We start from the raw sequence: 22,883 nt of genomic DNA, 5'->3' as shown, positions 1-22,883 counted from the left end.
GGCAAATTTTTTCAGAATTAGACACACTAGCAGTTTGTTTTCAGTGACATTTTTACTTATTTATCACAGAAAGTCTGGTGCTCTGTGCATTTCCAGTTCCAATATTATGTAATGTTGCGGATTGCCGTGGATTGTACTGATGTTTACGTAGCCCTCTGGTGTATAAAGGTTTCCCACCCCTGCTTTAAATAAAATTAAATATTGCATTTCAAATGTAGCTGGGTGCAACAGTTTAATGTTTGGATCATGATAACCCCATAGAGAGATTAAAATGTGGGGACTATTAAGTGCTCATCCTTTAGTGTTGAAACGTTAGTATCTGTTGTGGCCTAAGTCTTGCAGACGGTTTGGCCCGGATTCTTTATAGGACACCCGAGAAGGGTGTCGTACACAGAATCGGGCCTAGGCCCACCCAAAATAAGCCCGATTCTGTAACCGATGTCCATGTTACAGACGCCGGTTACTGTAGACGCGGCTGCTATACTTAATGCAGCAAGGGAGCTCCCTGCCGCGATAAGTATAGCGGCCATGGCTGCCAGTCCCCCCACCCCCGTACGATCGCAGCAGGAGGGAGCCCAACCTTTCCTGCCAGTTGATCGCCTACCACCCCCACCCCCATATACGATCACGGCAGGAGGGAGCTCAACCCCTCCTGCCGGTAGGCCCTATCCCCCGACGATTGCGGTAGGAGGGTGCCGAACCCCTCCTGCCCAATGATTGCCCACTCTTTCCCGAAGATCATCAGCAGGAGGGTGCCCAATCTCTCCTGCCGGACCCCCTCAAAGACCCCCATCCCCAAATTCCCCATCTTTTCCTTCCAGGAACCCCCCCAATGTAACCCCTTACCCCCCTCCCTGGAACCCCCCCTGGGCTCACCTAGCGAGTTGGCCAGATGGGTCCTCACTCCAAATGAGGCAGGCCCGCCCCTCCCCTGCCTAACCCACAGGAGCCTAGGGCCTGATTGGCCCAGGCGCCTAAGGCCCTTCCTATGAGGCATTTCGTTGGGGAGGGGGTTCAGGAATGGAGGGGTTCGATGGGGGCGGGGGTCCAGCAGGAGGGATTGGGCATCCTCCTGCTGGCTATCTTCAGGAAACGGTAGGGAGTCATCAGGCAGGAGGGGTTGGGCACCCTCCTGCTGTAATCGTCGGGGGGGCGGGGCCTACCAGCAGGAGGGGTTGGGCACCCTCCTGTCGGCGATCGTTGGGGGCGGGTGGGGGGGTCTTTATGAAGGAGGGATTGGGCATCCCACCTGCCTCATTCATTTAGGGGGAGGAGGGGAGACTGGCGGCTGCTATACTAATCGGGGCAGGGAGATCCCTTGCCGCGATTAAGTATAGCAGCCGCGTCTACTTACAATGTAGGCCAGCATTTTGCTGGCCTACATTGTAAGCATCTCCCGCTCTTCTAGGAGATGCATAGGGCCACATAGGCTTAATAATCATCAATGGTAACAGTGATAAATACTTAACTCCCACCCTTCCCCCCCTTACCTATCAAATAATCAATACTTATACAATACATAACTATAAAATTCCCCCCCTTCCCTCACAATTGAACTTGTAAATTTAAGGGAAAAGAAAATTTCATCTAATCAGTACAATACTTACAAGTTCAATTGTGAGGGAAAGGGGGGGGAATTTAATAGTTATGTATTGTATAAGTATTGATTATTTGATAGGTAAGGGGGAAGGGTGGGAGTTAAGTATTTATCACTGTTACCATTGATGATTATTAAGTGATATAGATATTGTTAATTTGTTTGGACATTTTATCACACTTATTGTAAGTTTGAAAATGAATAAAGAATTTAATAGATGAAAATAAAAGAGACTGGATTAATCCGTTCCTTGGTCCCAAAAACTCAGCAAGAATGGGGCCCCCAGGCAGAGACAGCAAGATCGGGCACCCCCCAGGCAGAGACAGCAAGATCGGGCACCCCCCAGGCAGAGACAGAAAGATCGGGCACCCCCCAGGCAGAGACAGCAAGATTGGCAACTGCAAGCGTTGCTTAGCCCAAAGTTTTCCCTCTGATGCAGCTTCCTGGGAGGGAAGCTTTGGGCTGAGCAATGCTTGCAGTTCCCATAGAGAATGACACGGTGACAAAATTCATCACCGTTCCCATCCCCGCGGATAACCGCGGGAAATAATCCCATGTCATTTTCTAGTGTCTATTTCAACCTCAGTCCTTCTACACCAGCATTCTTCAAAGCAAAGCTTGAGGGTCAGTGGTTGTGGCCATTCATATTCTGATTCTTCCCTCTCTCCTTAAAGAATGACATGAAGATGGTTTCCCGCGGTTATCCGCGGGGGACGGGAACGGTGATGAATTTTGTCACTGTGTCATTCTCGTTCCCATACATTTGGATTCCAAAGCGGCGTTTGGATTCCGGGGCAAAAATTAATAATAAAAAAAGTTCGGATTCCAAGTTGTTCGAATTCTGGGGCGTTCGGATTCCGAGGTACCACTGTATTAATAAACTAAACTAAATGGGGACCTCCTATACTCACATATCCCTTCAAGAATGATGGGGTACAGAGAAGGGAAAACAACACATTGTCTTGGATAAGGACTTACATCAGACGGTTACACTGCATGGAATGCAAACATTTTGGAACTCGAATGGGGTTCTGGAACGGATTAAGTTCGGATTCTGAGGTACCACTGTACTTCTATTCCGCCATATACCGAAGTGGATTTGCAACAAAAAAATACACAATAGTAAAAACGAGCTGCACCAAACAAACTTCAAAATATTGCTCCTATAAATCAGTTCAAATAATAAATGTGTCAGAAGCTGCAGTCAACAGTTTCTTAAAAGAGCGCAGATGCCACTGCTGTTTTGTAAACAAAGGCAGTCTGTTCTATTCCAATCCAAACGACCAGCATATGAAAAGGAACATTTCTGCATTGCATCCAATCCAACCTGTTTTGAAGCTGGTGCTACTAGTATGAGCAGAGCATGAGGTAGTACACACAACACAGCGGGAAAAGCTCAACCCATTATCCAGATGAACACAAGACAAGTAGTATACAATTTCATAAATACCAAGAAGCATTGTGATGCAGACTCACATGAACCATCAGCAACAACTTATGCGATGCACCACAATTAACCAATGCAAAGATACCTTAGGGCAGTGATGGCGAACCTATGGCATGCGTGCCAACTGTGGCACGCGAAGGCCTTGCAGCTGGCGCGCACAGGGCCGCCATCAGGGCAGTACTACCAGGGGGTGCACAGGAGAGAGAGCTGAACGGGGACGATGGGGGACCCGCGGGGTTAAATATAACTCGAGCCGCGAGGCTCGTCTTCTACTCCGACTGCCCTGCCGCTCACACAGGCGATCGGAAATCTTCCCCGATGTCAGCGTTGATGTCGGAGGGAGGGCTTAATCAAAGCCCGCCTTCCGACGTCAGCGCTGAAGTCAGGGAAGATTTCCGATCGGCTATGTGTGCGCGGCGGGACAGGCAGGAAATAGAAGACAAGCCTACGCGGCTCGAGCTACATTTTGCTGAGAAAGTTGCTAAGATGGGCTGGGAGACAAACGGGGAACACAAAAGGGGGAGGGAGTGCGTTTTTCACACAAGGCATGAACTTGGGAGAAAGGAACGGAGGGAAAGAGATGCTGAGGTGGGGGAGGGAATGGGTTTTTGGACACAGAAGGCATGGACTTGGGAGAGAGGAAGGGAAGGAAAGAGATGCTGAGGTGGGGGAGGGAATGGGTTTTTGCACACAGAAGGCATGAACTTGGGAGAAAGGAAGGGAGGGAAAGAGATGCTGAGGTGGGGGAGGGAATGGGTTTTTGGACACAGAAGGCATAGACTTGGGAGAAAGGAAGGGAAGGAAAGAGATGCTGAGGTGGAGGAGGGAATGGGTTTTTGCACACAGAAGGCATGAACTTGGGAGAAAGGAAGGGAGGGAAAGAGATGCTGAGGTGGGGGAGGGAATGGGTTTTTGGACACAGAAGGCATGGACTTGGGAGAAAGGAAGGGAAGGAAAGAGATGCTGAGGTGGGGGAGGGAATGGGTTTTTGGACACAGAAGGCATGGACTTGGGAGAGAGGAAGGGAAGGAAAGAGATGCTGAGTTGGGGGAGGGAATGGGTTTTTGCATACAGAAGGCATGAACTTGGGAGAAAGGAAGGGAGGGAAAGAGATGCTGAGGTGGGGGAGGGAATGTGTTTTTGGACACAGAAGGCAAGGACTTGGGAGAGAGGAAGGGAGGGAAAGAGATGGTTGTGTACACGGGGAATAGAAGAAAGGAGAATTTTTGGTCATAGGGAGGGAGTGAGGTACAGACAGTGGCATACAAAGGTGGGGGTGGGGGCGGTCTGCCCCGGTTTTACGCCCCAATGGGGTGCACAGCTGGCCACCCTCCAGTGTTCTCCCTAGGCTGGCAAACTGCGTCTCTTTAGCCACTTGAGTGCCACCGCCGCCATTGGGAACAGGCCGGTGCCAAGTTCTCCCTGCTTTTCCCTGTGGGGCCGACCAACTCTCGCCACCCGCGTCAATTCTGATGTCTGAGAGGACGTTCTGGGCCAGCCAATCGCTGCCTGGCTGGCCCAAAACGTCCTCTCCGATGTTAGAATCGACGTCGAGTGGCGAGAGTTGGTCGGCTCCGTGGGGAAGAGAAGCAAGGCGAACTCGGCGCCGGCCTGTTCCCGATAGCGGCAGTGGCAGCCTATTCCCCAGTGGCGGTGGCAGCATTTTCCCAATGGTGGTGGCATAGGGGAGGGCAAGGAGAAAGAAAGAAAGGGGGGGACAGGGAGCCAAAAAAAAAAAAAAGAAAGAGGGCTGGGTGAAACAAAGAAAAATGGGGCACGGAGAGAGAGAGAAAGACAGACATACAGAATGAAAGGGGGTATGGAGAGAGAGAAAAAGAAAGAAGGGGGCAGGGTGAAACAAAGAAAAAGTTTGGGGAGGGAATGAGGGCTGGAGGAGAGAAAGCATTCAGGAGGCTGAAAAAAGGGAAGAAATATTGGATGCACAGTCAGAAGAATAAAGTGCAACCAGAGACTGATGAAATTACCAAAGGTAGGAAAATGATTTTATTTTCAATTTAGTGATCAAAATGTGTCCGTTTTGAGAATTTATATATGCTGTCTATATTTTGCACTATGGCCCCCTTTTACTAAACCGCAATAGCGTTTTTTAGCGCAGGGAGCCTATGAGCTTCAAGAGCAGCGTGGGGCATTCAGCGCAGATCCCTGCGCTAAAAACCGCTATCGCGGTTTAGTAAAAAGGGAGGGGGAATATTTGTCTATTTTTGTATAGTTGTTACTGAGGTGACATTGCATAAAGTCATCTGCCTTGACCTCTTTGAAAACCCGCGTAATATAAATGATAATTAACATTTTCTCTGCGTACAGCGTGCTTTGTGTTTTTAAAATTTTATTGTTGGTAGATCATTTTGACTTGGCCACAAAGGTAAGGGGGAGGGAGGGGAGCTGCTGAAAGAGTCTACCTTGACGTGGTTGCAGGCTTACAAATCTTTTGGTCAAAGAATGCGGCGACAGAGAAAAGTATGTGTGTATTCGGCCCATGAATGAAATCATTAAAACATTATAAATTGCCAATAAATTGAAATGAAAACCAAAAGGATTGTGAATCAAATTGATTCTCTGACAATACAAAGATTCCAACCTTTAAAAATGATGTTACATAGTTCAGGCAACTTTATAAAGAGTTTTTAGATACTAAAATCTTGTTATTAAGGTTTAATTGACGTGCTGGCACTTTGAGGAAATTCTTTAGTTTTGTGCGGCAGTTTGGGCACTCGGGCTCAAAAAGGTTAGCCATCACTGCCTTAGGAGAAAGGAGGGTCAGGGGAGATATGATTCAGACGTTCAAATACTTGAAAGGTATTCACATAGAACAAAATCTTTTCCAGAGAAAGGAAAATGGTTAGACCAGAGGACATAATTTGAGGTTGAGGGGTGGGAGACTCAAGAGCAATGTAAGAAAATTCTATTTTATGGAGAGGGTGGTGGATGCCTGGAATGCGTTCCCGAGAGAGGTGGTGGAGATGAAGATGGTGACGGAGTTCAAAAAAGCGTGGGATGAATACAGAGGATCTAGAATCAGAAAATAACAGTAAATATTGAAGAACTAAGGCCAGTACTGGGCAGACTTGCATGGTCTGTGTCTGTATATGGCCGTTTGGGGGAGGATGGGCTGGGGAGGGCTTCAGTGGCTGGGGGGGTGTAGAAGATGGACTGGATTGAGCTTTGACGGAGACTTCAGTAGTTGGACCCTAAGAACAATACCAGGCAGAGTTTTGGATTCTTGCCCAGAAATAGCTAAGAAGAAGAAAAAAAACAAAAAAAACAACAAATTTTTAGATTGAATCAGGTTGGACAGACTAGATGGACCATTCGGGTCTTTATCTGCCGTCATCTACTATGTTACTATGTAAAATAGGAAGATACATGCTTGTACATAGACAAGTATCTGGTCTGTTTACAATAATAAAAAGTGAAAAATTATTTAAAATATTAAAATTGTTAAAAAAAAAGTCTGAATAAAAATAGGGGGATTGAGATCAAAACAAAGACTTGATTACAATGGATATGGGACAAAAGGAAAGAAAGGGGAAGGGAAAGTTTTTGGGGGTTTTTTTGTTTTTTTTAAAATTATATTGTATAAATGAAAATAAAAGGAAGGGAAGAAGGGAAGGATAAAACAAGAGGAAAAAATGGGGTGTCGCTTCCTGAAAGCGTTTTTATATTCCCGTTTTTATTTGGGAGCTCAGTTGGAATTTTGATAAGCGTCTTTAAAGAGGAATGTCTTAAGGTGTGTTTTAAACTTATTTAGGGAATTTTCAGAGCGAAGGTTTTGATGGCATGCATCTTTGAATAGAAATGTTTTAAGATTAGTTTTAAATTTGTTTAAAGAATTTTCACAGCGGAGATGTGGTGGCATTGCATTCCAAAGGGAAGGAGCAATTGCAGAAAAATTGGTGTTTCTAGTATAATATAGGTCCTTGATTGAGGGGACTGTCAGTAAGTTCTGATTGGTGGATCTAAGGGCCCTAGAAGGGGTGTATGGAATGAGATATTTCTCTAAGAAGGCAGGTGGGTGGGAGGTCTTAATTTTGAAGACAAGAAGGAGAATTTTATAAGTTGTTCTGTGATGGGTTTTGGGGGGTGAGAGTTGGGGATCTGGGTTAGGGTGGGGTGGGACAGTCCTCCTTCACGTGTCCAAATGTTTGGAGTATGGGACTACTGATTTTAATGCACTGTGTCTTCTCTGAAGAGCGTTCTCCAGATTCCTGTTGCACTGGGGAAGGCTCTTGGGTCCCTATTGATTGTCTTTTCACTAACCATGGGCTTTTTCTTTTACGTCTCCCTCGTGGAGTTCAATTTTTGGTTGCTCTCATTAGTCTCCCTCACGCAGCTGTCTTTTTTGCGATTTGTTACCTCGGGGGAGGCTGGGTTCCTGGGGGTCTCATTTACAGGTGTTTCTTGGTATATCAGCTTCTCTTCTCTCCCAAGCTGATATGAATACCCCTTTTCGGCTTACCTCTTGGAATGTAGGGGGTATTACCTTGCCAATTAAACGATCTAAGATATTGGCAGCTCTCCAGCGTTACCACTCTGATATAGTTTGCTTAATTATGTCGCTCATGGGTGGGAGAGGTTTATTTTGCCTCCTCTCCTGGGCGTCATGGGAGTATTGTGGTGTTGGTCTGTAAGTCTTCACCTCTGAGGGTTCAGGTTCTTGCTAAGTCCCCTGAGGGTCGTTGGGGGACAGGAGATATTTGTTGCTAGTGGTTTATGGCCCTAATTCCTCCTCATTTCTCTGATAATTGGTTACTCTTTGTGCTAGTCATTCTGGGGATCCACTTCTTCTAGTGGCTGATTTTAATTTGGTTAGAGACCCTGCAAGTGATAAGTCTGGTGCATTGTCCCATTCTTTGGGGACCAGGGGCCGTCTTCTTTCTGATTTTTGTGATACCGACTCCGTGATTGATCTTTGGCGCGTTTTGCACCCTGAGGTTCGTGATTATACCCATCTTTCACGTGCATATAATACCTGGTCTTAGATTGACTATATTTTTGTGTCCCCAGTTTCGTTTCCATTGGTAACCTTGGCGGAAATTGGTCCCCTGAGTATCTCTGATCATACTCCGATCTGGATAGATATACACCTGGATCCAGCTTATACCTTATCCCCTTCTTGGCGGTTCCCCTTTTATCTTTCGCAAGATACTGAGTTTCAGAAATTTTTGCAGACCCAATGGGAGATTATCTTACCAATAATGCGAAACATTGGGCAGATCCTATTTTATTCTGGGAAGCCGCGAAGACTGTGTTTAGAGGTCCTATTATTTCTTTTCTTTGTGCCAGAAATAAACGTATCACTTGAGGCATTATAACTTTGGAGCGTGCCCTACGGGATGCCAAGTGAAATTTTCACACTACTCCCTCGGCCATAAACCAGGAAAGGTATTTATCGGCCCAGGAAGCGTTTAATTCTTTGCTTCATTTTCGTTCTTAGAAGTGGGTGGCTTATCATAAACATCGTTTTCATCGGTATAGTAACAAACCTGGGTATTTGCTGGCACGTTTTGTAGAGGCTAAGATGGGTCGTAAACCAATTCTGACGCTTCGGACCCTGGGGGGTGGGGTGGGGTAGAGTGTCACATACAGCAGAGGTGTCTGAGACTCTTTATGATTTCTACACCAGGTTGTACACAGCCCCCTACGATGCCTCCGAGGACCTAGTGACGGATTACCTTCAGGCGTCTGGGTTGCCTTGTCTTCCTGAGGACTTCATGTCCAGTCTTAACCGCCCTTTCCAAGCGATAGAGCTACAGTCTGCTATTAAGTCTCTTCGTACAGGCAGGGCCCCTGGCCTGGATGGCTTCTCGGGAGAATTCTATCATATTCTATCGCACCCATCTTTACGGCCCTTTGTTGGATTATTATAACACAGCTATTGCTACAGGATCTTTTCCCTGCTATGCCAATGAAGCCCTCATCACGTTGTTGTTGAAGCCGGCTAAATAGGCTGAGGACCCTGGTTCTTATCGTCCGATTTTCTTGATCAACGTTGATCTTAAACTTTTCTCCCGCATGTTGGCTGATTGCCTTGCCCCTCATCTTCCCACTATTATTCATGCAAATCAGGTTGGTTTTGTTCGTGGCCGCCATTCAGTTTGCAATGTACGCAAGGTTCTCTTTGCGCTCGCGCATAGTCAACATCATAAGATTCCCGCACTGTTTGTGAGCCTGGATGCCTCTAAGGCCTTTGATAGTGTGCATTGGTCTTTCTTGTTTCGTACTCTTGAGTATATTGGGCTTGGGGGGTTCTACCTTCAAGCGGTGAGTTCTTTATACTCTAATCCTCGGGCATCTCTGCTGATTAATGGCACCCGCACCAATTCCTTTCCTATACTCCGGGGTACACGGCAGGGTTGTCCACTCTCTCCTTTGCTCTTTTTAATTTCCTTGGAACCCTTGCTTTGCACTCTTCGTCTTTTTGATGAGGTGTGGGGCCTTCGAGTAGCAAGTGTTGACTTGAAAATGCTGGCTTTCGCTAATGATATGTTTTTGATTCTCACGGACCCAGAGGTTTCTTTACCTTCTGCATTGGACCTAATTTCTTAATATGGGTTTTACTCTGGTCTTTCTTTAAATTTCAATAAATCTGTGGCTCTGCCCTCGAGCCCAGAGGTCCGCACTGCATGGAGGGGATGGTTTCTTCTGCGGTAGGCGGAGTCAGCGTAGAAATATTTGGGGGGTATATATCTCCCTTGACCTTTCTCGTTTATACTCTCTGAATGTGGAACCGCTATTTCAGGCTCTTGTGAATCAATTACAGTTATGGAGGGGTCTTCCTCTCTCGCTCTTGGGTAAGGTGAGCTTATATAACATGCTTATTGTTCCATGTTGGTTATATGTCTTTCAAGTTCTCCCTTTGTATTTGACTCCGAAGGATGAAAAGAGGCTTGAACGCCTGGTTCTCTATGGGCGGGTAAGCGTGCTCGCTTGCCCTACCGGCGGGCGGCCTCCCCGTGGTATAAGGGAGACTTAGGCCAATTAAATCTTAGTTTCCTGACTGTTGGATGTGGTATGCGCCATATTAATGACTTTTTTTAGGGGTACTTCCTATTTTACTAACAACTCCCTAGGCACAGTGCGCAGCGGCCGCTAAGAAGGCAACAGAATGTTAGGCATAATCAAGAAGGGTATTACAACCAGAACGAAAGAAGTTATCCTGCCATTGTATCGGGCAATGGTGCATCCGCATCTGGAGTACTATGTCCAATATTGGCCGCCGTACCTTAAGAAGGATATGGCGTTACTCGAGAGGGTTCAGAGGAGAGCGACTCATCTGATAAAGGGGATGGAAAGCCTTTCATACGCTGAGAAATTGGAGAAACTGGGTCTCTTTTCCCTGGAGAAGAGGAGACTTAGAGGGGATATGACAGAGACTTACAAGATCATGAAGGGCATAGAGAGAGTAGAGAGGGACAGATTCTTCAAACTTTCAAATAATAAAAGAACAAGAGCGCATTCAGAAAAGTTGAAAGGGGACAGATTCAAAACAAATGCTAGGAAGTTCTTCTTTACCCAACATGTGGTGGACACCTGGAATGTGCTTCCAGAGGGCATAATAGGGCAGAGTACGGTACTGGGGTTCAAGAAAGGATTGGTATAGATAGAGGATTACTGCAAAGGTTCTGAACCTGTTGGGCCACCGCGTGAGCGGACTGCTGGGCACGATGGACCTCAGGTCTTAACCAGCAGAGGCATTGCTTATGTTCTTATGTAGTGCATTTCTTCACTATGCTCTTCTCACTAAGTTGGAGCTTCTTCCAAGTACAGTGTTGTACTGTCCTCTATGGAGGGTTTGGCACTAGGTCTGCAGATTTCATTTGCTCAGTCCTATTGTTTCTCCCTTCTTAACTTTACGATTGAATCCCAATTTTCAACCAGGGAAGCAGGGGGGATTCACTATTTACCCAGCTATGTGAGGAATTTGCCATTCCTCCTACTGACGGCTTTGGAGGAGGCAACATGACCTTTTCTTGTTAAATGGGGACAGGTATTGTGCATGTGTAACACATGTACAACATCTGTGCCTATGAAAAAAAAAAAAAAAGGTAAAAAAGTTCTTCTTGTCCCAAACAACTGAGCGGCAGGAAGCTGCTTCGGGGCTTTCCCTGCTGCTGAGAACATAAGAATTGCCATTGCTGAGTCAGACCAGTGGTCCATCATGCCCAGCAGTCCGCTCACGCAGCGGCCCTCTGGTCTAAGACTAGCACTGTAACTGAGACTAGCCCTACCAGCGCACGTTCTTGTTCAACAGAAATTTGTCTAACTTTGTCTTGAATCCTTGGAGGGTGTTTTCCCTATAACAGCCTCTGGAAGGGCGTTCCAGCTTTCTACCACTCTCTGGGTGAAGAAGAACTTCCCCTTTCAACTTTAGAGGGTGCCCTCTTGTTCTCCCTACCTTGGAGAGGGTGAACAACCTGTCCTTATCTATTAAGTCTATCCCCTTCAGTATCTTGAATGTTTCGATCATGTCCCCTCTCAATCTCCTCTGTTCGAGAGAGAAGAGGCCCAGTTTCTCTAATCTTTCGCTGTACGGCAGCTCCTCCAGCCCCTTAACTATCTTAGTCGCTCTTCTCTGGACACTTTCGAGTAGTACCGTGTCCTTCTTCAGGTACGGCGACCAGTGCTGGACGCAGTACTCCAGGTGAGGGCGTACCATGTCCCGGTACAGCGGCATGATAACCTTCCCTGATCTGTTCATGATCCCCTTCTTTATCATTCCTAGCATTCTGTTCGCCCTTTTTGTTGCCGCCGCACATTGTGTGGACGGCTTCATCGACTTGTCGATCAGAACTCCCAAGTCCCTTTCCTGGGAGGTCTCTCCAAGTACCGCCCCGGACATCCTGTATTCATGCATGAGATTTTTGTTACCGACATGCATCACTTTACACTTATCCACGTTGAACCTCATCTGCCATGTCGATGCCCATTCCTCGAGCTTGATTATGTCACGTTGCAAATCTTCGCAATCCCCCTGCGTCTTTACTACTCTGAATAACTTCGTATCAACCGCAAATTTAATCACCTCGCTCGTTGCACCTATGTTCAGATCATTTATAAAGATGTTAAAAGAGCACGGGTCCAAGCACCGAGCCCTGCGGCACTCCACTGGTGATGCTCTTCCAGTCCGAGTATTGTTCATTTACCCCCACTCTCTGTTTCCTATGCTCCAGCCAGTTTTTAATCCACGTGAATATTTCACCCTCAATTCCATGGTTTGCAATTTTCCGAAGTAGTTGTTCGTGCGGAACCTTGTCGAACGCCTTCTGAAAATCCAGATATACAATGTCGACTGGATCGCCCTTGTCTATCTGTCTGTTTACTCCCTCAAAGAAGTGCAGCAAGTTCGTCAAACATGATCTGCCTTTGCTAAAACCGTGCTGACTGGTCCTCATCAGCCCGTTTCCGTCAAGGTGATCAATGATGCTGTCCTTTATCAGTGACTCTACCATCTTTCCCGGTACAGAGGTCAGACTCACCGGTCTGTAGTTCCCTGGATCTCCCCTCGAACCTTTCTTGAAGATCGGTGTAACATTCGCTACCTTCCAGTCTTCCGGAATCTTTCCCGATTTGATCGACAGATTAGCTATTAGTTGAAACAGTTCAGCTATGGTCCCTTTCAGTTCCTTGATGACCCTCGGATGGATGCCATCCGGTCCTGGGGATTTATCGCTCTTAAGTCTATCAATCTGCCTACATACCTCCTCTAGACTGAGATGTTCGGGCTTCCCCTGCCGCGTGTGAAAGTTGCTTTTCCTGTGTGAAAAGTCACTTTTTCAACAACTGATGGGGTGAGATTATGGCCAACCTCCATGAAACCAATTTACATACAAAGTTGGCTGAACATCGATTGCTGTTTTAAAGTCGGACAATTAATTGACCCACATTGACCCATACATTACCCAAGGAGCATAAATTGAGTTTGTTTCAAAAATTCCTTAGCCTTCCCTCATAGGGAAATATTGCATTTCTGTTATCATTTTGGTTTCCCTTCTCTGTATCTTTTTTAGTTCCACTATATCTTTTTAAAAAAAAATTATTATTAAATTGGGTGACCAGAACTGCACAAAAGCTTCAAGGTGTGATTGCACCATTAAGCAATACAGAGACATAATGATCTTTATTTTATTCTTTATTCTTTCTAATCTAATCTAATCTTTGGTTTATATACCGGGTCATCTCCCAGTGGAGCTCAACTCGGTTCATATATGATTAAGACTAGAGTACATAGCAGAAAGCATAAGAGAAGGAAGAACTAATTAAAAACTAAAGTATGGTACATAAGCAAAGCATAAGAAAAATAACTATAATATTATTTCATTTAAAAATTGCGATAACAACAAAGTTTTCAGGAATTTACAAAATAATTGTAGCTGGCCTAAAAGCCTAATGGAGTCAGGAAGTTCATTCCAGATCTCTACAAACTTGAAAACAAAAGATCGACTGAGCTTCCCAGCAGATTTAATTCCCTCAAATGGCAAAGTCTAAGGGTATTCCAACATAAGGGGATAAAAGAATCAAATATTCCATAGAGAAGCTTGAAGATTATGCATGTGCATTTAAACTGGATCCTAAAGCGAACTGGGAGCCAGTGAAGCTTTATCAACAAAGGGGAAACATGATCATACTTTCGTTTCCCAAAAATGAGCTTAGCTGCAGTATTCTGTATTAACTGAAGACGTTTTAGACTGCCCTGCTCAATGCCCAGATAAACTGAGTTACAATAATCTAGCTGAGAAAGCACAGTGAATTGTACCAACATTTTGTTTTGCTTTCATGGCAAGCCAATACTAGGTTCACATTTCCTTTAGCTTCCTTTGCTGCCACAGGGATGAAAGCAAAAGCCAGGAGCATGGTAGAACTCCTGAGTGTCACTCCGTCTCCATCATCCCTTTTGGGCTCTGAACATAAGAATTGCCGCTGCTGGGTCAGACCAGTGGTCCATCGTGCCCAGCAGTCCGTTCCCGCGGCGGCCCATAGGTCAAAGACCAGTGCCCTAACTAAGACTAGCATTACCTGTGTACGTTCTGGTTCAGCAGGAACTTGTCTAACTTTGTCTTGAATCCCTGGAAGGTGTTTTCCCCTATAACAGCCTCCAGAAGAGCGTTCCAGTTTTCTACCACTCTCTGGGTGAAGAAGAACTTCTTTACGTTTGTACGGAATCTATCCCCTTTTAACTTTAGAGTGTGCCCTCTCGTTCTCTCTACCTTGGAGAGGATGAACAATCTGTCTTTATTTACTAAGTCTATTCCCTTCATTATCTTGAATGTTTCGATCATGTCCCCTCTCAGTCTCTTCTTTTAAAGGGAGAAGAGGCCCAGTTTCTCTAATCTCTCACTGTTCGGCAACTCCTCCAGCCCCTTAACCATTTTAGTCGCTCTTCTCTGGACCCTATCGAGTAGTACTGTGTCTTTCATGTATGGCGACCAGTGCTGGACGCAGTATTCCAGGTTGGGGTGTACCATGGCCCATTACCTGGATAACCTTCTCCGATAACCTTCCATGATAACCTTCTTCGATCTGTTCGTGATCCCCTTCTTAATCATTCCTAGCATTCTGTTCGCCCTTTTCGCCGCCGCTGCCTTTAATTGCACACTGATAGCGTGATCTTTTCAACTCTGATGTTCAGACATATCAGAAGAGTTGTTTGAGAGCTAATGAGGAACTTTTAGCAGAAGTTCCATGTGTTTATTTTGTAAAAAATATATAAAATATTAAGGTTGTGTTGAAGGCCTAGAGAGCTAAATGTGGCTGGGTCATGCTGCTCTATGTAGTTTCATAAGTCATGCAGTGCTTCATGAAAACTGTGCTCTTAATAACCTTGGCAAACCTTCAGAAAAACTTAGACCACGTACTGGATCTTTCTTGCTCTCTCTGGCTCCTTCTTCCTTTAAGGACGGCATTTCATGTGATTCTGTGATTGAAAATAGCTGCTTGCTTTACCTTTCCTGAATGTTACACTGCTCTTATATAATCCTTAACATTGTTAGTAAAGGTTAAGAGCTTTCACTCGGAGAGTACATTTCCTCATTGTGTGCTGTGAAAAATATATTTCATGAATAAAGGCTGTGTCTCCTTGCAGTTACAATAAGACTTTGAAAGTTGTCCTTGTGTGAAACTCTGCCCTTGGGTTCTTAGTGATTCGGGAGCATACTTGATGATAGCTAAATAATAAATATAATATTAAAAGCAAGTGTAATAAATGCAGTTATACTAAGACAATTTATTGACAGTTTTAGAAGCTTTTTTTGAGTGAAAATAAAGTACAGAAAGAAAATGATGCAAGTTAATAGTTTATCTTGTAAAATTTTCATATGACTTTGGGGTTTTGGCAGTGAATGATACTACCACAAATATAAACAATTTGCTGTCTTCACTTGATTTCACTGTTTGATGGACTGGATGATGGTGTTTCATATCCCATTAAGGGTCTTGTAGTCATTATGGCTAGATCATTATGAATACCAGATAAAATCCTACAGGCTGAAGACAACAGCTCATGCTGATTTCTGTGGACAAGGATGCAAAACTAGAGTGCTGACATCTTTTCAAAAAAGCAAAAAAAACCCCACCAAAAACCCAACCCAACAACAAAGAAAATATATACATCTGCAGCTCGTTCATGTCCGCAGAAACTATAAGGCCTTGTGTCTCTAGTTGTTTTGGCACAGCAAGGTGTATCTCCTTATGCAAACTAACAGATCAACTAACTCCAGAAATCTATTTGCTGGGTATAGTGCCGCTTAAATCCCAACCATTATTTGCCAGAGAATTCAACAGTGAACTTAGCTATATGATAAAGGGGAAAACGCCTCAGAAGCCACGGGGCGAAAACTTTGCACCCGGTGCTATGAAGGGGAGCTATGCCTTCTCAATGGCTCCCCCCCTCCCATGCTTCTATCATTGGCTGAAAAACCCCTGTCATAAGATCTGTATAGTTCACATATATTGGCTAATCAATGAAGCAGTAAACTACCAACTTAAAACGCAATAAAGAAGAAAGAGCAAATGCAATAAAAAAGAAAAAGTTCTTTATTTATTATAGTTTGAAAAATTATACAAGCATTACAACTTGAACAGGAAAAACGAAGGAAAACAATTGACAATTAACTAACAGCCTTTTACAAAGCCGCACTAGTGACTGCGCTGTGATAATGGCCCCGAAGTCCATAGAGATTTAAAGGGCTTTGGGGCTGTTAATGTGCGGCAGCCGCGAGCGCGGCTTTGTAAAATAGGCCGAAAGTGTTATAAAGGAAACAAATTATTTTATGTTCGTAGACCTCAAAAACCTTTGAAAGAGAACATAAGAACATAAGTATTGTCCCTGTTGGGTCAGACCAGAGGTCCATCATGCCCGGCAGTCCGCTCACGCGGCGGCCCCTCAGCACTGATAGTGCTCATAACCTAAAACTTTCATACCATTTTCGCTTAATGCCCTGTAAAGTAACCCTCTATCTGTACCCTATAATCCCCTTCGCTTCCAGGAAGCCATCCAGTCCCTCTTTGAAACCCAGTATTGTACTCTGTCCTATACCTCACTTGGAAGCACGTTCTAGGTGTCCACCACCCTCTGAGTGAAGAAGAACTTCCTTGCATTCGTTTTGAATCTGTCCCCTCTCAGTTTTTCTGAATGACCTTTGTTGTCCCCGCTATTCTAAAGAATCTGCCCCTCTCCACCTTCTCTATAACTTTCATGATTTTATAAGTCTCTATCATGTCTCCTCTCAGTCTCCGCTTTTCCAGGGTAAAGAGCCCCAGTTTGTTTAACCTTTCGGCATATGAAAGGTTCTCCATTCCCTTTATTATCCTTGTTGCTCTCCTCTGGACCCTCTCAAGTATCGCCATGTCTTTCTTAAGGTACGGTGACCAGTATTGGACGCAGTATTCCAGATGTGGGCGCACCATTGCTCGATACAATGGCAGGATAACTTCCTTCGTTCTGGTAGTGATACCTTTTTTGATAATGCCCAACAATCTTTTTGCTTTCTTTGAGGCCACTGCACATTGCGCCGCTGGATTCATTGTTGTATCCACCAATACCCCCAGGTCTTTTTCTAGGTTGCCTTTCCCCAGCACCCTCCCATCGTATAGCTGTACATGGGGTTCCCTTTCCCTATGTGCAAGACCATACATTTCTCCACATTGAAGCTCATCTGCCATCTTTTTGCCCACTCACTCAGTTTGTTCAGGTCACTCTGCAGTTCTTTGCATTCCTCAACAGTTCTGACCCTGCTGGAGAGTTTTGTGTCGTCCGCGAACTTGATAACTTCGCACTTCCTCCCAGTCTCCAGATCGTTAATGAATATATTGAACAGCAGCGGTCCCAGCACTGACCCCAGCGTGACACCACTCGTGACCCCTTTCCAGTCAGAGTAGTGTCCTTTTACTCCTACCCTCTGCTTCCTGTCCGCCAGCCAATTTTGGATCCATCTGTGGATGTCCCTTTCCATCCCGTGGCTCCACAGTTTCTTCAGCAGGCGCTCATGGGGTACCTTGTCGAAGGCTTTTTGGAAATCCAGGTATATGATGTCTATGGGGTCACCTTGGTCCAAATATTTGCTTATCCCCTCAAAGAAATGCAGTAGATTCGTTTGGCATGATCGTCCTTTACAGAAACCGTGCTGGCTTGTTCTCATCAGATTATTTTTTTTCTATATGCTCATTGATACCTTCCCTGATCAGTGATTCGGCCAACTTCCCCGGAACTGAGGTCAAGCTCACCGATCTATAGTTCCCCGGGTCGCCTCTCGATCCTTTTTTGAAGATCGGTGTAACATTTGCTATCCTCCAGTTCTCCGGGATTACCCCTGTTCTCATGGATAGGTTGCAAATATGCCGCAGTAACTCCGCTGTTTCGTCTCTGAGCTCTTTCAGTATTCTCAGGTAGATCCCATCTGGGCCAGGATATTTCCTTCAGTTTTGTCCTTTTTCCACTTCCGAAATGATTTTTTCTTGTCTCCTATCACTGTCATTACTTCATTGGTTATCCATGCTGGGTCTTTAGTCTGATTCTTTTTGCATCCTTTCCTAAATCTGGGTATATATAGGTTTTGCGCCTCGCTTACCGTGTCCTAGAGTAGGGACCAGGCTTGCTCCACAATCCGAGCTTTCTTGGAGCTTCTTCCTTACCATTTGTCTCATGGCATCATAGTTCCCTTTCTTGAAGTTAAACGCTGTTGCCTTGGTTCTCTTCCCCTTTGGTAATCCTACTTCCACTTGGAACAGAATCATGTTGTGGTCACTGTTTCCTAATGGTCCCATTACTTCCACTCCCTTTGCAGGTCCTTTCAGCCCGTTGAGGATCAGATCCAGGATTGCTGCCCCTCTCGTTGGTGTCTTGACAAGTTGTTCCATGAAACAGTCTTGGACGGCTTCCAGGAACTCCGTTTCTTTCGTACATTTTGAATTTTCAAGACACCAGTCTATCCCGGGATAGTTGAAATCTCCCATAACTATGGTGTTAGCTGAGCTGAGAAGGGAATGCAAGAACGCTACCATTTCTGTATCCTCTGCTTCAGTTTGCCCAGGTGGACGGTAGAACAGTCCCATCTTTATCTCGGATCCGTTTCTTCCTGGTATTTTAAGAGAAGACTTTAATACATGGAACTGAAATTTTTGAAGAAAAAAAGAACAAAAGGTTTAAACGGTGACTCCTAGTATCTGTATTACAGCCTTTTAACCTCTGGAGATCTTCTTTAAGTTTAGAAAAGTCTGCAGATGGTCAACAAAAAAGGTATATTTTGTCCCTGCATACTTAATGAGGCACTTGCATGGATGGGTACATTAATTGAAAAGTGGCCCCAATCTCCTTTGTTTCTTGCCTCATTACTAAGAAGAGTTTTCTTCTTTCCTGAGTTTCTTTATTCACATCAGGGAATAGCCATAGTCGCTGCCCAAAAAAGGGAATTTGCGATTTTCGAAAGTAAAACTTCAAGACAGAATTTAAATCTTGCTGGAAAATAAAGGAAACAAGCAGAGTATCTCTTTCTTCGATTGGTGATGATATTGTTGATTCTAAAATTTCTGAACTATTTCCCAAGTCCATTACAGTTTGAACTTGTATTTGATTCTCTTTTACTGGATCACTCCCTGGCTTTTTTGTACCCAAAGGTAGGTAATAAATCTTATTTAAAGGAGGTATAGCCTCGGGAGCATAACCAAGATTTTGTATTAAATATTTTCTAAACAATTCCACTGCTGAAATTTTCGGTGTTCTCAGGAAGTTTAACAAACGCAAATTGAGCCTCCTGTTGAAATTTTAACTGTTCTATTTTTCTGTGTATCATAAGTTTGTCTTTAATCAAAGTGTCCACTGTTGATTTTAAAGTTGTTATATCTTCATTTACTGCTGCAAATTTAACCTCATTCTCAGATTTAGTCTTCAACAATCTTAGAGAGTCTACTTTCCTTACCAAGTCTGTTGTTTCTTGAGCAGACTTCTGAACTGTTCCGTCCATTCTTTGGAGCATTTTCCAAATGTCCAGTAAAGTTACCTGCGGCGGAGTTGCAACAAATCCTGCAATGCCAGTCAATTTCACCTCCGCGGGGCCTTTCTTCGCCCAACTCCCCTCCACAAAGAGCGTTCCCGTAACCACCCCGGTATTGGGATTGCTCTGTAGTTCGGGCGTCCCACCCCAGGACACGGAGGAACATATGGATCTGGACGCGATAGTGAAATATCCGGCTCCAGCGCGGCAGCCATGTCCCTAGGCACCAGCGCAAGCAAACCTTGCTCTCCAGCATTTGAAGGAGTCCTGGTGGTGAAATCAAGAGTCATCTGGCACAGCGGTATTAAAGAGTCCATTGGTGAGGGTCCCGTCCGGACCGCATCTTTGCACTTCCTATGAGGCATCACAGCAAGAAAATTTAGCAAATGCTAGCAAACGAGGAGACTCCCGACTAATGCTCACCTCCCGCCACCATCTTGGCAACTCCCCCCCTCCCCCGTGTCTTATTTTTTAAATGCTCAGCTGGGTACTGCTTGTGTTCGTTGCAGTTTCACTGTCTCAGTGCAGACTGTGTACGTGGCAGGATACATTCCCTGCTCTACTGTGCCGACGAAGGCCATCGTTTCATGATAAGAATCATTTTATTAGGGCTCTGCAGTTCTGCAATGTTAGAGATAATCAAATTTTGAAGGGTCAGGGCAAAGCCATAACAAACCCAGAGTGACGAGACTATGTTCAGAGTTCATGCAATGAAACATGGGAGTAACAGACATGCCGCTAAAAAGGTATAAGGAATAAAGCAAGACAGTGGAACGTAGGAGTTGTCATAGTCAAGAAGCAAATTTAGGTGCAGACTGATCACTTGACCATTCTACCCCAATGATGGACAATATGTTTAGCTAACAACCAGTGTAAATACCATGGTATCACTTGTGAGGTTAATTTATTTAGGTACTTATATACTGCCTATTGAGGTTATCTACGTGGCTTACAATCGGGTATGCAAGCATTTTCCCTATCTGTCCTGATGGGCTCATAATCTAACGTACCCGGAGCAATGGAAGATTGAGTGACTTGCCCAGGGTCACAAGGAGTGGCGCAGGATTTTAACATAAGAATTGCCGCTGCTGGGTCAGACCAGTGGTCCATCATGCCCAGCAGTCCACTCCCACGGTGGCCCCTAGGTCAAAGACCAGTACCTTAACTGAAACCAGCCCTAACTGCATACGTTCCAGTTCAGCAGAAACTTGTCTAACTTTGTCTTGAATCCCCTATTACAACTTCAGGAAGAGCATTCCAACTTTCCACCACTCTTTGGGTGAAGAAGAACTTCCTTAAGTTTGTACAGAATCTATCCTCTTTTAACTTTAGAGAGTGTCCTCTCGTTCTCTCTACCTTGGAGAGAACATAAGAATTGCCGCTGCTGGGTCAGACCAGTGGTCCATCATGCCCAGCAGTCCGCTCATGCGGTGGCCCCCAGGTCAATGAACTATGACTTAACTGAGACCAGCCCTACCTGTGTTCTTTCTGTTTCAGCAGGAACTTGTCCAAACTTGTCTTATCCCTGGAGGGTGTTTTCCCTTATAACAGCCTCCAGAAGAGCATTCCAATTCTCTACCACTCTCTGGGTGAAGAAGAGCTTCCTTACGTTCATATGGAATCTATCCCCTTTTAACTTCAGAGAGTACCCTCTTGTTCTCTCTACCTTGGAGAGGGTGAATAACCTGTCATTATCTACTAAGCCTATTTCCTTCAGTATCTTGAATGTTTCTATCATGTCCCCTCTGTCTCCTCTTTTCAAGAGACAAGAGGCCCAGTTTCTCTAATCTCTCACTGTACAGCAACTCCTCCAGCCACTTAACCATTTTAGTCGCTCTTCTCTGGACCCTTTCGAGTAGTACTATGTCCTTCTTCATGTACGATGACCAGTGCTGGATGTAGTATTCCAGGTGAGGGCGTACCATGGCCCTGTAGAGCAGCATGATAACCTTCTCTGATCTGTTCGTGATCCCCTTCTTAATCATTCCTAGCATTCTGTTTGTCCTTTTCACTGCCGCTGCCGGACGGCTTCATTGATTTGTTGACCAGTACTCCCAAGTCTCTATCCTGGGGGGTCTCTCCAAGTACCGCCCCGGACATCCTGTATTCATGTATAAGATTTTTGTTGCCGACATGCATCACCTTACACTTATCCACGTTGAGGCTGTAGTTCTAACCACTAGACCACTCCTTCCTTTAATTTAAGCTAAATATTACTTCCTAGTTAGTTTGTCTTGACATCTCTAGTGAATGTAAATGTCTGATAGGACAGTTCTATAACTTGGCGCATGCAGTTACATGTACCTCCTGTGCACTTAGGTGCCCAAATGCACCAAATGCTATTCTGTAATAGCGTGTGTTAGTGCCTTAGCATGTAACAGCAAGGGGAGTGTACAAGTTGGCGGAGCAAGGGTGTATCTCCACCTTACATGCATAACTTATAAAATAGTATAAGCTAAGTGGCATCAGGAAAGGATGCATCTTGTCACCTTATCTGTTCAACCTGTACGGTGAAACCATCTTCAAAAAAGCAAATTTGGAAGAAGAGAGTGTCGGTTTCAAAGTTGGTGGCTGAAACATAAACAAAGATAGAAACTAGCAGGGAGGGAAATACTCTGCAGAATAACACTTGGTCACTCTTCAAATGAAGGCTCTCAACAAAGTATTCAAAGGCAAGGAGGTAACACTCCAAACAAAGATCAGTCTTGTCCATGCACTCATTTTCTAAGTAGTCAGTTACAGATGTGAAAGTTGGACACTACGGAAACAAGACAGGAAGAAGATTGACTCATTTGAGATTTGGTGCTGGAGAAGGATTTTAGTCGTGCCAGAAGAACTAACAAATCGATTCTAGAAGAGATCAAACCATTATATATTTTAAATAAGCTGATAAATATAAGGTGCAACCATGCATCCAGTACGGACACAAAGGAAAAATATAAGGATATAAAAAGAAAGTTAGAAAAAGCCCTTCCCAAAAAATATATCACAAAAAAGCAAAAACCAACCAATACAACTACAAAATAACAGCCAAAATCCAAAAACCCAATAAATGCAAAATTATTAAAGTGTATCAAAAAGTGAACAAACATATCAAAATTCATAACAAAAGTCCATATCAAAGTCCATATCGGAGTTCCTGATTCAAACCTTGTTCATATCAAAGTCCATATCAGAGTACCTGTTTCAAACCTTGTTAAGTTGATTCTTGTCTAAATACAAAATATTTCAAATGGTGATGAAAATAGTGCATCAGTAAATAACTAAATGAATGCAAAACCTAATGCACCAAAAATAATTAATTAATGCCTCCATCTGTGAGAACCAAGAATGT

At 44.6% G+C, this 22,883-nt stretch overlaps 1 protein-coding gene across 4 annotated transcripts in view; it reads left to right on the top strand.

Annotated features, from left to right (window-relative positions):
* The window catches only part of CGNL1 (cingulin like 1), a 289,781-nt gene that overhangs the window by 124,948 nt on the left and 141,950 nt on the right, over positions 1-22,883 (top strand). The window lies entirely within an intron of this gene.

The sequence above is a fragment of the Geotrypetes seraphini genome, chromosome 14 (genome assembly GCF_902459505.1).
Source record: "Geotrypetes seraphini chromosome 14, aGeoSer1.1, whole genome shotgun sequence".
Lineage (NCBI taxonomy): Eukaryota > Metazoa > Chordata > Amphibia > Gymnophiona > Dermophiidae > Geotrypetes > Geotrypetes seraphini.
This window is presented reverse-complemented; position numbering and strand designations above follow the sequence as displayed.